Genomic DNA, 11,582 nt, shown 5'->3' with positions numbered 1-11,582 from the left:
TTTGCCAAGAAAATGCACTGGTCATAACAAACACCCTCTTCCAACAACACAAGAGAAGACTCTATACATGGACATCACCAGATGGTCAACACCGAAATCAGATTGATTATATTCTTTGCAGCCAAAGATGGAGAAGCTCTATACAGTCAGCAAAAACAAGACCAGGAGCTGACTGTGGCTCAGACCATGAACTCCTTATTGCCAAATTCAGACTTAAATTGAAGAAAATAGGGAAAACCACTAGACCATTCAGGTATGACCTAAATCAAATCCCTTATTATTATACAGTGGAAGTGAGAAATAGATTTAAGGGCCTAGATCTGATAGATAGAGTGCCTGATGAACTATGGAATGAGGTTCGTGACACTGTACAGGAGACAGGGATCAAGACCATTCCCATAGAAAAGAAAGGCAAAAAACCAAAATGGCTGTCTGGGGAGGCCTTACAAATAGCTGTGAAAAGAAGAGAAGCAAAAAGCAAAGGAGAAAAGGAAAGATATGAACATCTGAATGCAGAGTTCCAAAGAATAGCAAGAAGAGATAAGTTAATTATATACTAACTGTAAAATATAAGTACATTCCTACACATCAACATAGACCGTAATTATATGCAGCTAAGGAAATAATAGAATTATGTGATGAACTAGCAATATAAACTAATGCACCCCTGAGAGACTTTATTATAAAGAAGCAAATAATCTTTGGCCAGGCTAAGACACATGCAGATCAAAACTCAAAATTATGAAAACCTTCTAATTCATTCTATAAGTTTCACTAAACACTGGCACAAAGCTAAACAACAATGGTACTCACAAACACAAACAAAATACCCTAAACAAATCTCATTTATGATTGCAGCAGCAAAAATCTTAAGCATAATATAGTAAAACATAAAATCCAGGAATATATCAAAAGAAAAACACATCAGAATTGAAAAGGTTAAGCAAAGGTACAAAGATTTTTTATTTTGTACAAAAAAGTTTTTACATAACTTTTTTGTATAAAAAAGTTATTTTTATTCTGTAAATAAAACATTTAATAATGTTTTATTACTGTAACTTATTATATTCACTAGTCAATTTTAAGGGAAAAGCATATGATATTCTCCTAAATGACAAGACAGTATTTGGTTAAATTCAACCAACATTCCCAACTCAAAAAAATGTATTTCCTTAATTTGATAAAGGTTTTATAGCAAAATCTAATTATAAACAATATAACTACTTGGAGAAATTAGAAGAATTTTTAAAGTTAAGAAAGATTAAGGACGCCCATTATTACTATCATTATCTTTGTTTCTCTGGAACTGCAACAAACACAGTAAGAATATAAATATAAATAAAATTTAAATTATGAAAAAATAGTCCAAATTTACATAGCTGGTAACCATTTTAAATGCCTACCTAAAATCCAAGTAAACTGACCAAGATAATCATAATAAATAAGGATAATGTAACTAGGTACAAAATGAACAGATGAAAACCTATAATTATCCAATAAAATGGCAACATTTAATTGAAAAAAAACAATAAAAGGGAAAACCCAATTTATAATAGTAAAATTAAGTGGTATTAATACATAGAAATGATGAAAGCCAGAAATATCCAAGACTTTTAAGAGGAAAATTATAAAATTTCATTGGGAAATTTCAAAGTGTTGAATACAAAGAAAGACATATTATGTTTGTGGGTGAAAACATTCAACCTGATGAATATATCAGTCTTCTCTGAATTTTTTCTTCAAATGAAAACCTCCATAGGATTTTTAAAACAGAGCTTGACAAGATGACGTCAAATTTCACTTGAAAAAAGTAAATGAGACTATCAATTTTATTTTGTAAGAACTACAAGGAATGATTTGTCCTAACATTTTAAAAAATGTCAAAAGTTATTGGGAAAAGTTAAAGTGTGATATTGATATAAGAACAGACAAATATATCAATGTAACAGAATTGAAAGCACAGAAACAGACCCAAAGATATATGGAACTTTATATAAATATGGATAAAGTTGTTACTTCAAATAAGTGAACTTCAGTAACAGAATTGGGACTGTTGGAGGTCACATACACACACATGTGCAATGTAGACCATACAGCCACACTGGCTGTAAAAGTGAATTCTAGGCAGAATAATGAGCTAAATATTTTTATGCTCTAAAATACTTAGATGAAAGCAGTGCAAAACACTAGTCTTATCTCTTATCTTATGGAAGATTCATGGCAAAAGTCGTAAGTAAAATATTGACAAATTTTAGTACATAATAATATGGAAACTCTCATGCTTTAAAAAACATTACAAACAAAATTAAAGGAGAAAAATGGGGAGAGATATGTACAACACATGTAACAAAAAAAGATATCCACAGATTATTCATCGATAGTAGATAATCTTAAAATCGAGAAGAGAAAAGGCAAGTTACAAGAGGAGATTCAGAACAGGAACAACTCAGAAAAAGAAATAATTATCGTAAGTAGTTAGACATCTGCTTAGTGACTCCACAGTGAGACACTACGTCTTGTCCACCGGATTGCAAAAAGTTTGAAGGCTGCTAATAACCGGGGTTGGTAATAGGTAAGGAAATGGGAACTTTCACCCACCATTATTAAGACTTCTGAATGGACAATTTAACAAAACCTGTCAATAAAATATATGTATGACTTTAGATCTAGGTCACCTTTTGGAAATCTTTTTTTTTTTTAATTTTCAGTGTATATGGTGTGCAAAATAAAAAATTTTTGAAGTCACATCTATAAATAGCACAATCTTTAAATGATATGTCAAAAGTCATATCATAAAATCTAGAAAGTAAAACTCATTGTCTATATGAAAAGATCTGTAAGCTATAACATTAACTGGAAAATGTACATTCTATCTAGAGAAAATATGGTTAGTTCTAGAACTTGTTAAAATAACGGCCATTCACTCCATCACCACCTATTAGATGCAATCTGCCCTGCTGTGATCTCTCATACCTATAAAATGCAGGTGGGGGGGTGGGAATCATTAAAGAAGAGAAGATCTGAAGGACATATATTCTCTGAACAAATCTTTAATCTACCTGCTTGCTATCAGGAGCTACAAAGCAAGGGAGGGGAGAGAAGAAAAAAATGAGTAAGATACACTTTTACAGTCCCAGGGAAATAAAAGCTTGAATTTTACAAAGGGGTATAAAAACAAGGCACAAATAATCATGAAGTAAAATCATATGAATTAGACTGGAGAGAGGAATGACATCATGCCAGGCTTTATGAAGGAGATGGCATTTTAGCCAGGACTGACTGATGGCTAGTAACCTGAAAGGTGGGGCAGAGTGAGTACAAATTTCAAACAAAGGAACAGCTTGATGTAAACTGAGCTGTGCAGAATATACAATTAGAACAGGAGGCTACCTGGGGCTGCTACAGCACTGCATTTAGGAAATTGTGGAAGACAAAGCTAGAAAAGAGAGATTGAGTGTCCTCTGATGTGGAGAGTCAACAACATTGCAAATATTCACAGCTGAAGACAGCAGAGTGTTTCAAGAACATTGCTGTTCTGTTAGTGCAGAAGGGATTTAGCACTGGGTAGCACTCGAGCGTTATCTAATAAAGCCAGCATCCCTCTCTTCTATCCCTTTCCCTTCCACATACATGCTTTATTGTCTCTAAGATTTTCCACTCAATTTATTTCTAGCACTTAAGACTTAAAAACATCTTAAGTCTTCCTTTTTTAATTTCCTAAGAAGACTCCTTGTATTATTTTCACAGTGGTCTTTAACTACCCACATAGTACGTAGAATAATTTTAGACTGAAAGAGCACTTAAAAATCATTCAATGCAAGGAACCCAGTTTTGTTTATAGATGAGGAAATCAAGGTATAGTTTTCAACAAAATGATTAATAATGAAAATAAACAACCATATACTTTGCCTTATGTGTAGTAAATAGATTTCTAATATTATGTAGGAAAAAGTAGAGCTTTTTGTTTAAAGGAACTCAGTCTGAACTAAAGACAAATAATAAATGAGTATGTGAATTTCTTGCGGCTACTCTGATAAAATATAACTTTTTGACAGGAGACTTATAGAACTGCATTAAAACAATATGTTGCCCCAATTGGCCTTATCTGGTACAAAATACATTACTTTCCAGAAACTGTTTAAAATTCTCACTTTAAATTCAACCAAGCAGAGGACTGATTCTGTTAGAAGGGAAAAAAAGATACATGGATTATTAATGGGTGAAAGATTAACTCTGATGGCGGGTTCAGTTTCCATTTGGGAGTACAAAGAAAAGAAAGTTAAATTTTTTTGTTGTTGTTGTTGAAAACTAAGGTATTTTATTCAAGAGAAATGGCTTTGTATTAGATTGGTAAAAAATAAATAAATAAATAAAGGATAAGAGGTAATGAGTGCAAGGAAGTTTGAATAAGAATAGTTTCTCAGCTAGAATCACTAGGGAACTTTTACTTCTCTCAAGGATCTTTGAAATCTTAAACTTGAAAGAATAACATAGGTTGCAGGTTTTCTCGTTTAAACTATTCATCTTTAGTCCCATACCGTGCAAAGAAAAATCCAGTAATTAAGCCCATAGAGGTAATACCGTACAATATCAGAAATTATGCAGAAAAAGATTTTGGCAACTAAACATTCTATCAGACACAAAGTTTGCCCTATTTATTCCCATTCCAAAGCTCAAGAGTTACACTGCCTTATATAGACACAGGAAGCAAGGGCTGTACCCTACCCACTCTTCTATGCATAATTGAAAGTACATTGCAATATATAAAAACAAAAAAGGAAAGAAACTAACAACTCTGGCTGCCTTTGCCACAGGTCAATACATGTGGCATTGGAGAAGACTCCTGAGAATCCCTTGGACTGCAAGGAGATCCAACCAGTCCATCCTAAAGGAGATCAGCCCTGGGTGTTCTTTGGAAGGAATGATGCTAAAGCTGAAACTCCAGTACTTTGGCCACCTCATGTGAAGAGTTGACTCACTGGAAAAGACTCTGATGCTGGAGGGATTGGGGGCAGGAAGAAAAGGGGACAACAGAGGATGAGATGGCTGGATGGCATCACCGACTCGATGGACATGAGTCTGAGTGAACTCCGGGAGTAGGTGATGGACAGGGAGGCCTGGCATGCTGTGATTCATGGGGTCACAAAGAGTTGGACACGACTGAGCCACTGAACTGAACTGAACTGAATACAAGTTTTGATTATACTGATTGTTTTTGGCATTGTTATTGCTGTTGTTGTTGTTCAGTCACTCAGTCGTGTCCGACCCTTTGGGACCCCATGGACTGCAGCACGCGTTTTTGGCATTGAATCCTTTCAAAATAGGGAAGAATCTTTTAGTCTTTAAAATAATATGGTAATACAATTGCCATTAACCTGATGGAAAATATGGATTCTTATAAATCTCAATATGCTTTATCACATATGCTTATTTTTTAGAAATTACTTCACCCAATTTCAAACAGAATTTGAGATAATCTGTTTACAATGACCACCATATACATATATATAGAATAACACTCTCACAGATGTGAATATTAACAAGTAATACAGTAAGACATAATTGAAATGTGTACATAAAAATCAGCAGCTCAAGTAAGTGGGATCTAAAACTAGGATGAATAGTTTTCCAAAGATTTGAAGTTTTTCTCTATTCAAAAAGGGGTTATCTTCTGAAGGAACTCTAAAGGATTCTAAAGGGATTTATGGCTAGCTGACAACTGTCTCTTGGGAAGTTGTACAGCATCAAAACTACTGATCCAGGAAAGCTTGCCCACATTTTGGAAAATGTCTTAGTATACCTCTTCTGTTTTATCTGAAAGTAAAAGTGAAAGTCGATCAGTTGTGTCCAATTCTTTGCAACCCCAAGGACTGTAGCCCACCGGGTTCCTCTGTCCATGGAATTCTCCAGGCAAGAATACTGGAGGGGGTAGCAGTTCCCTTCTCCAAGAGATCGTCCCAACCTAGGGATCGAATCCAGATCTCCTAATTGTAGGTGGATTCTTTACCATCTGATTCACAATTGTCGTTTTTCAGAAAGTTTTTACTGATATGAACATTCATCATCAAAATATTTACTGAAAAACTACTATACATTAACCAAAATATTTAACAGATATTAAGCTAAGTAAACCACTTTTTTTAACATACAAAAGGAGCCCATGTGGAGGGTGGGGGGAAACAAGAGGGATCCAGACACAGGAACAAATAGCTCAGTTGTAAACACTGTTAGTGTAGTGAACTGTATTCTAATACTCCATATATTATTCTTCAATCATTGGTACCCAAAAGAATCAATAGAATAATATGGAATTTAGATTTTAATAAACATGCTTTTAAAAATATACAATGAAGTAATTTGGGAATGATATTGTATTCAAAATTATTATACGTTGAATCTACCGTCTTTAAATCTTCATCTTGTCCCTTATGTTTGGCTTATTTTTAACTTTGCTTTGTCCTTTTTCTTCCTTCTAAAGTTACAAAAAGGAATTTTTCCTTGTCAGATTTCTATGCAACCTTTATTATCTATGATATTTTTACATTGCTTCATTATTATTAAACCATCTAAAATTAGTTCACAAACTTTACTTTTCAAGATGTCTCAGAAGACAAATTAACTTCACTGTGTCTTCTAAAAACACAACAAAAAGTGTCTCATATTTAACTTTTATGCAATAAAAAATAAAATTTCTACATATATATACTATGGAGCATTACACAGAGAACAAAGAACTATGTGTATGCATTATACATTCTGTATAGCACAGACAAAACTATCTCAACAGGTGCCACACAAGGACAACTGGCTTTGCAGTAGGTTGATATAAGGAGAGAATATCATGATATGAGATGGGTCATTTTTGGTTTAACCTTCAATTCAGTTCAGTTCAGTCACTCAGTTGTGTCCATCTCTTTGTAACCCCGTGGACTGCAGCACGCCAGGCTTCCCTGTCAATCACCAACTCCTGCAGGTTATCCAAACCCATATCCATCGAGTCAGTGATGTCATCCAACCATCTCATCCTATGTCAGCCCCTTCCCCTCCCATTTTCAATCTTTCCCAACATCGGGGTCCTTCCAAATGAGTCAGTTCTTCACATCAGGTAGCCAAAGTATTGGACTTTAAGCTTCAGCATCAGTCATTGCAATACATATTCAGGACTGATTTCCTTTAGGATGGACGGTTGGATCTCCTTGCAGTCCAAGGGACTCTCAAGAGTCTTTTCCAAGAGCACAGTTCAAAAGCATCAACTCTTCAGTGCTCAGCTTTCTTCACAGTCCAACTCTCACATCCATACATGACCACAGGAAAAACCATAGCCTTGACTAGATGGACCTTTGTTGGCAAAGTAATGTCTCTGCTTTTGAATATGCTCTCTAGGTTGGTCATAACTTTCCTTCCAAGGAGTAAGCGTCTTTTAATTTCATGGCTGCAATCACCATTTGCAGCGATTTTGGAGCCCCCCAAAAATAAAGTCAGCCACTGTTTCCAATGTTTCCCCATCTATTTCACATGAAGTGATGGGACCAGATGCCATGATCTTCGTTTTCTGAATGTTGAGCTTTAAGCCAACTTTTTCACTCTCCACTTTCACTTTCATCAAGAGGCTTTTGAGTTCCTCTTCACTTTCTGCCATAAGGGTGGTGTCATCTGCATATCTGACGTGATTGATATTTCTCCCAGCAATCTTGATTCCAGTTTGTGTTTCTTCCAGTCCAGCGTTCCTCATGATGTACTCTGCATATAAGTTAAATAAGCAGGGTGACAATATACAGCCTTGACGAACTCCTTTTCCTATTTGGAACCAGTCTGTTGTTCCATGTCCGGTTCTAACTGTTGCTTCCTGACCTGCATACAGATTTCTCAAGAGGCAGATCAGGTGGTCTGGTATTCCCGTCTCTTTCAGAATTTTCCACAGTTTATTGTGATCCACACTGTCAAAGGCTTTGGCATAGTCAATAAAGCAAAAATAGATGTATTTCTGGAACTCTCTTGATTTTCCCATGATCCAGCAGATGTTGGCAATTTGATCTCTGGTTCCTCTGCCTTTTCTAAAACCAGCTTGAACATCAGGAAGTTCACAGTTCACATATTGCTGAAGCCTGGCTTGGAGAATTTTGAGCATTACTTTACTAGTGTGTGAGATGAGTGAAATTGTGTGGTAGTTTGAGCATTCTTTGGCATTGCCTTTCTTTGAGATTGGAATGAAAACTGACCTTTTCCAGTCCTGTGGCCACTGCTGAGTTTTCAAAATTTGCTGGCATATTGAAGCACTTTCACAGCATCATCTTTCAGGATTTGGAACAGCTCAACTGGAACTCCATCACCTCCACTAGCTTTGTTCGTAGTGATGCTTTCTAAGACCCACTTGACTTCACATTCCAGGATGTCTGGCTCTATGTCAGTGATACACCATCGTGATTATCTGGGTCCTGAAGATCTTTTTTGTACAGTTCTGTGTATTCTTGCCATCTCTTCTAAATATCTTCTGTTTCTGTTAGGTCCATACCATTTATGTCCTTTATCGAGCCCATCTTTGCATGAAATGTTCCCTTGGTATCTCTGATTTTCTTGAAGAGATCTCTAGTCTTTCCCATTCTGTTGTTTTCCTCTATTTCTTTGCATTGATTGCTGAAGAAGGCTTTCTTATCTCTTCTTGCTATTCTCTGGAACTCTGCATTCAGATGCTTATATCTTTCCTTTTCTCCTTTGCTTTTTGCTTCTCTTCTTTTGACAGCTATTTGTAAGGGCTTCCCAGACAGCCATTTTGCTTTTTTCCATTTCTTTTCCATGGGGATGGTCTTGATCCCTGTCTCCTGTACAACGTCACGAACCTCAGTCCATAGTTCATCACGCACTCTATCTATCAGATCTAGGCCCTTAAATCTATTTCTCACTTCCACTGTATAATCATAAGGGATTTGATTTAGGTCATACCTGAATGGTCTAGTGGTTTTCCCTACTTTCTTCAATTTAAGTCTGAATTTGGCAATAAGGAGTTCAAGCTCTAGTCTAAATAATCCCATTTGGTAAATTACAATAAATTACTTAAAAATCTATACCATCTGGGAAGATATTCATTACAGTATATCTATAATAGTAAAACTAAATCATAAGTGACCAAATAATACATATTGGCTCAATGTCATTTATAGCTGTGAGCCTTGATAATATTATGAAAACTAACAATAAGAAAAAAAGTTCAGTGATCTAACGCTAATGATATTTAGCAATATAAAAATATTAATTTAGAACATCAAGAAAGAAATATGTAATATCTCACTACAAATGTAAAATTATGAGTAAATCATTGTCTTAACACGTTAATGAATGCTACTAAAATAGTGTTCCTAACAATAGAAATATTGGTAAAATTGTAGAACTATTAGAACTATTCTGTAATTGAACTTGCAAGAATTTAAACAAGAAATAGAATGCCATACAAATAGGAAGTGGATTTCTTACATTCTCTGATTTTTTTAAAAATACATTTAATTGTCATAATTCAAACAGTGTCATATAATTTTTTTAAACTTCTTTATATTTTTAGGTCAATTAATTATTGGCAGAAACATCTTTTTGTCAGTCTCTGAGCCATTAGAGTTAAGGAGATAGAAAGGAATGATAGTGATTCTCTTGACTTCTGTTGATTTACCCCTGTTGAAGCAGACAGAATTTTCTTTTAGGTATTATAAAAAAAAAAGACTCTGATTCACAAGAAACAAACAAACACTCATACTCTCTCAATATAAAGTCCAATAAAAGCAATAAAACAAACCACATAAGCCACTATGAACCAAAGAAGACCCATATCCTTGTTGTTTTCTTTTTTTTTTTTCTTTCATCTTTGTCCTTTTGTGAGTATATAGCTTTCTGGGTACAAAATTTAGTCTTTATTTTCAAGTGATTTCCCGTTAATTGAGGGAATCATTCCAAATCAAGTTGTTTTATTTTTTCTGTACTACACTTACACAGGAAATAATTTCAGGGGAGTGTTGGAGCTGGCTTGTACTGACTTGCTAGAGTCAAATACTAAATTTTCAGGAATTTTGAAAACTGATTGTTAAAGCATTGGTGGTTGAAACTAGCTGTTGTGAGATAATTTCTACCACAGTTCCCAGGTAGTTATGAATCCACCTGCCAGTCCAGGAGATGCAGGTTCAATCCCTGGGTTGAGAAGATCCCCTTGAGTAGGATCCACTTTAGTATTCTTGCCTGAAAAATTCCATGGACAGCGGAGCTGGGAGGGCTACAGTCCATAAGGTCACAAACAGTCAAACACAACTGAGCACGCACACACATAAACAGTCATCAAACCTACCAATCAGAACCTTGCTTTTCCCCCTTCTGGTGGCTTTTAGACATTTACCAGTACTGCACTGGCTAGAATTTGCTTCCATATAAGATTTTTATGGCAACCCACTCCGGTACTCTTGCCTGGAAAATCCCATGGACAGAGGAGCCTGGTAGGCTTCAGTCAATGGGGTCGCAAAGAGTCGAACACGACTGAGCGACTTCACTTTCACTTTCCACTTTCATGCATTGGAGAAGGAAATGGCAACCCACTCCAGTGTTCTTGCCTGGAGAATCCCAGGGACGGGGGAGCCTGGTGGGCCGCCGTCTATGGGGTCGCACAGAGTCGGACGTGACTGAAGCGACTTAGCAGCAGCAGCAGCATCCTATGTATGAAAAACTCCATCAAGCACATCCCTGGAGTGGAATCGGCACAGAGAGTGGTCTGCACTCCAACCTACCAGCAACACTGTGCAGTGTGGCTACTTTCTTCACCATGAAAATACTGACTTCCTGGAAGGAACATTCTTCCCTGGAAATTTCTTTACAGCAATTGTGAGCTTTCTGCAGAGATGAAGAAATAATGAAATATAAGAAACTATTGTGACAAAATTAAAGTAGGGCTATCTGTTAGCCTAACCATCAAAAATCTATCCACCTTGCTTCTACAATAAATATTCAGTAAAAAATATTTTTCTTGAGGATGCCAATGACATCTTGGATTACCAAAAAATACCTTCTAAATATCCAGAGAAAGAAGAATTCATGTTAAAGGCAATTTTACTATTTTCTGCATTTTATTTTATATTTTCACAAATCATTTATCCATAGATAGCATGATATATATTAAAATTCTATTAATCACAGATAATTGGTTATATTAGATAAAGGAAAATTTATTCTTTCAACACATATAATTATAAATTACTACCTAGAAAAATGAAAATAATGGTAGTTTTCCTGTCTTTATTTTTGTTACAAGATGATGTGAGAATAATAAATTATGCTTGAGCCTTCTTTGGTGTAATATTGCTTTTCAAAGGTAATGATTTCCACCAGTGACTAAACTGATTTCAACACTTTCTTAATTCCTGGAAAAAGTTATAAACTAATACACACACACCACTCAGGAGCTGGTAATATGTGTTACTTCTTAGCAAGACTATTTTAGGACTGCTGCTGCTAAGTCACTTCAGTCGTGTCCGACTCTGTGTGGGTCAACCCCATAGACGGCAGCCCACCAGGCTTCCCCATCTCTGGGATTCTCCAGGCAAGAACACTGGAGT

Source organism: Bison bison, unplaced genomic scaffold, assembly GCF_000754665.1.
Source record: "Bison bison bison isolate TAMUID 2011002044 unplaced genomic scaffold, Bison_UMD1.0 scf7180017864481, whole genome shotgun sequence".
Lineage (NCBI taxonomy): Eukaryota > Metazoa > Chordata > Mammalia > Artiodactyla > Bovidae > Bison > Bison bison.
Note: the sequence above shows the minus strand (reverse complement) of the source record.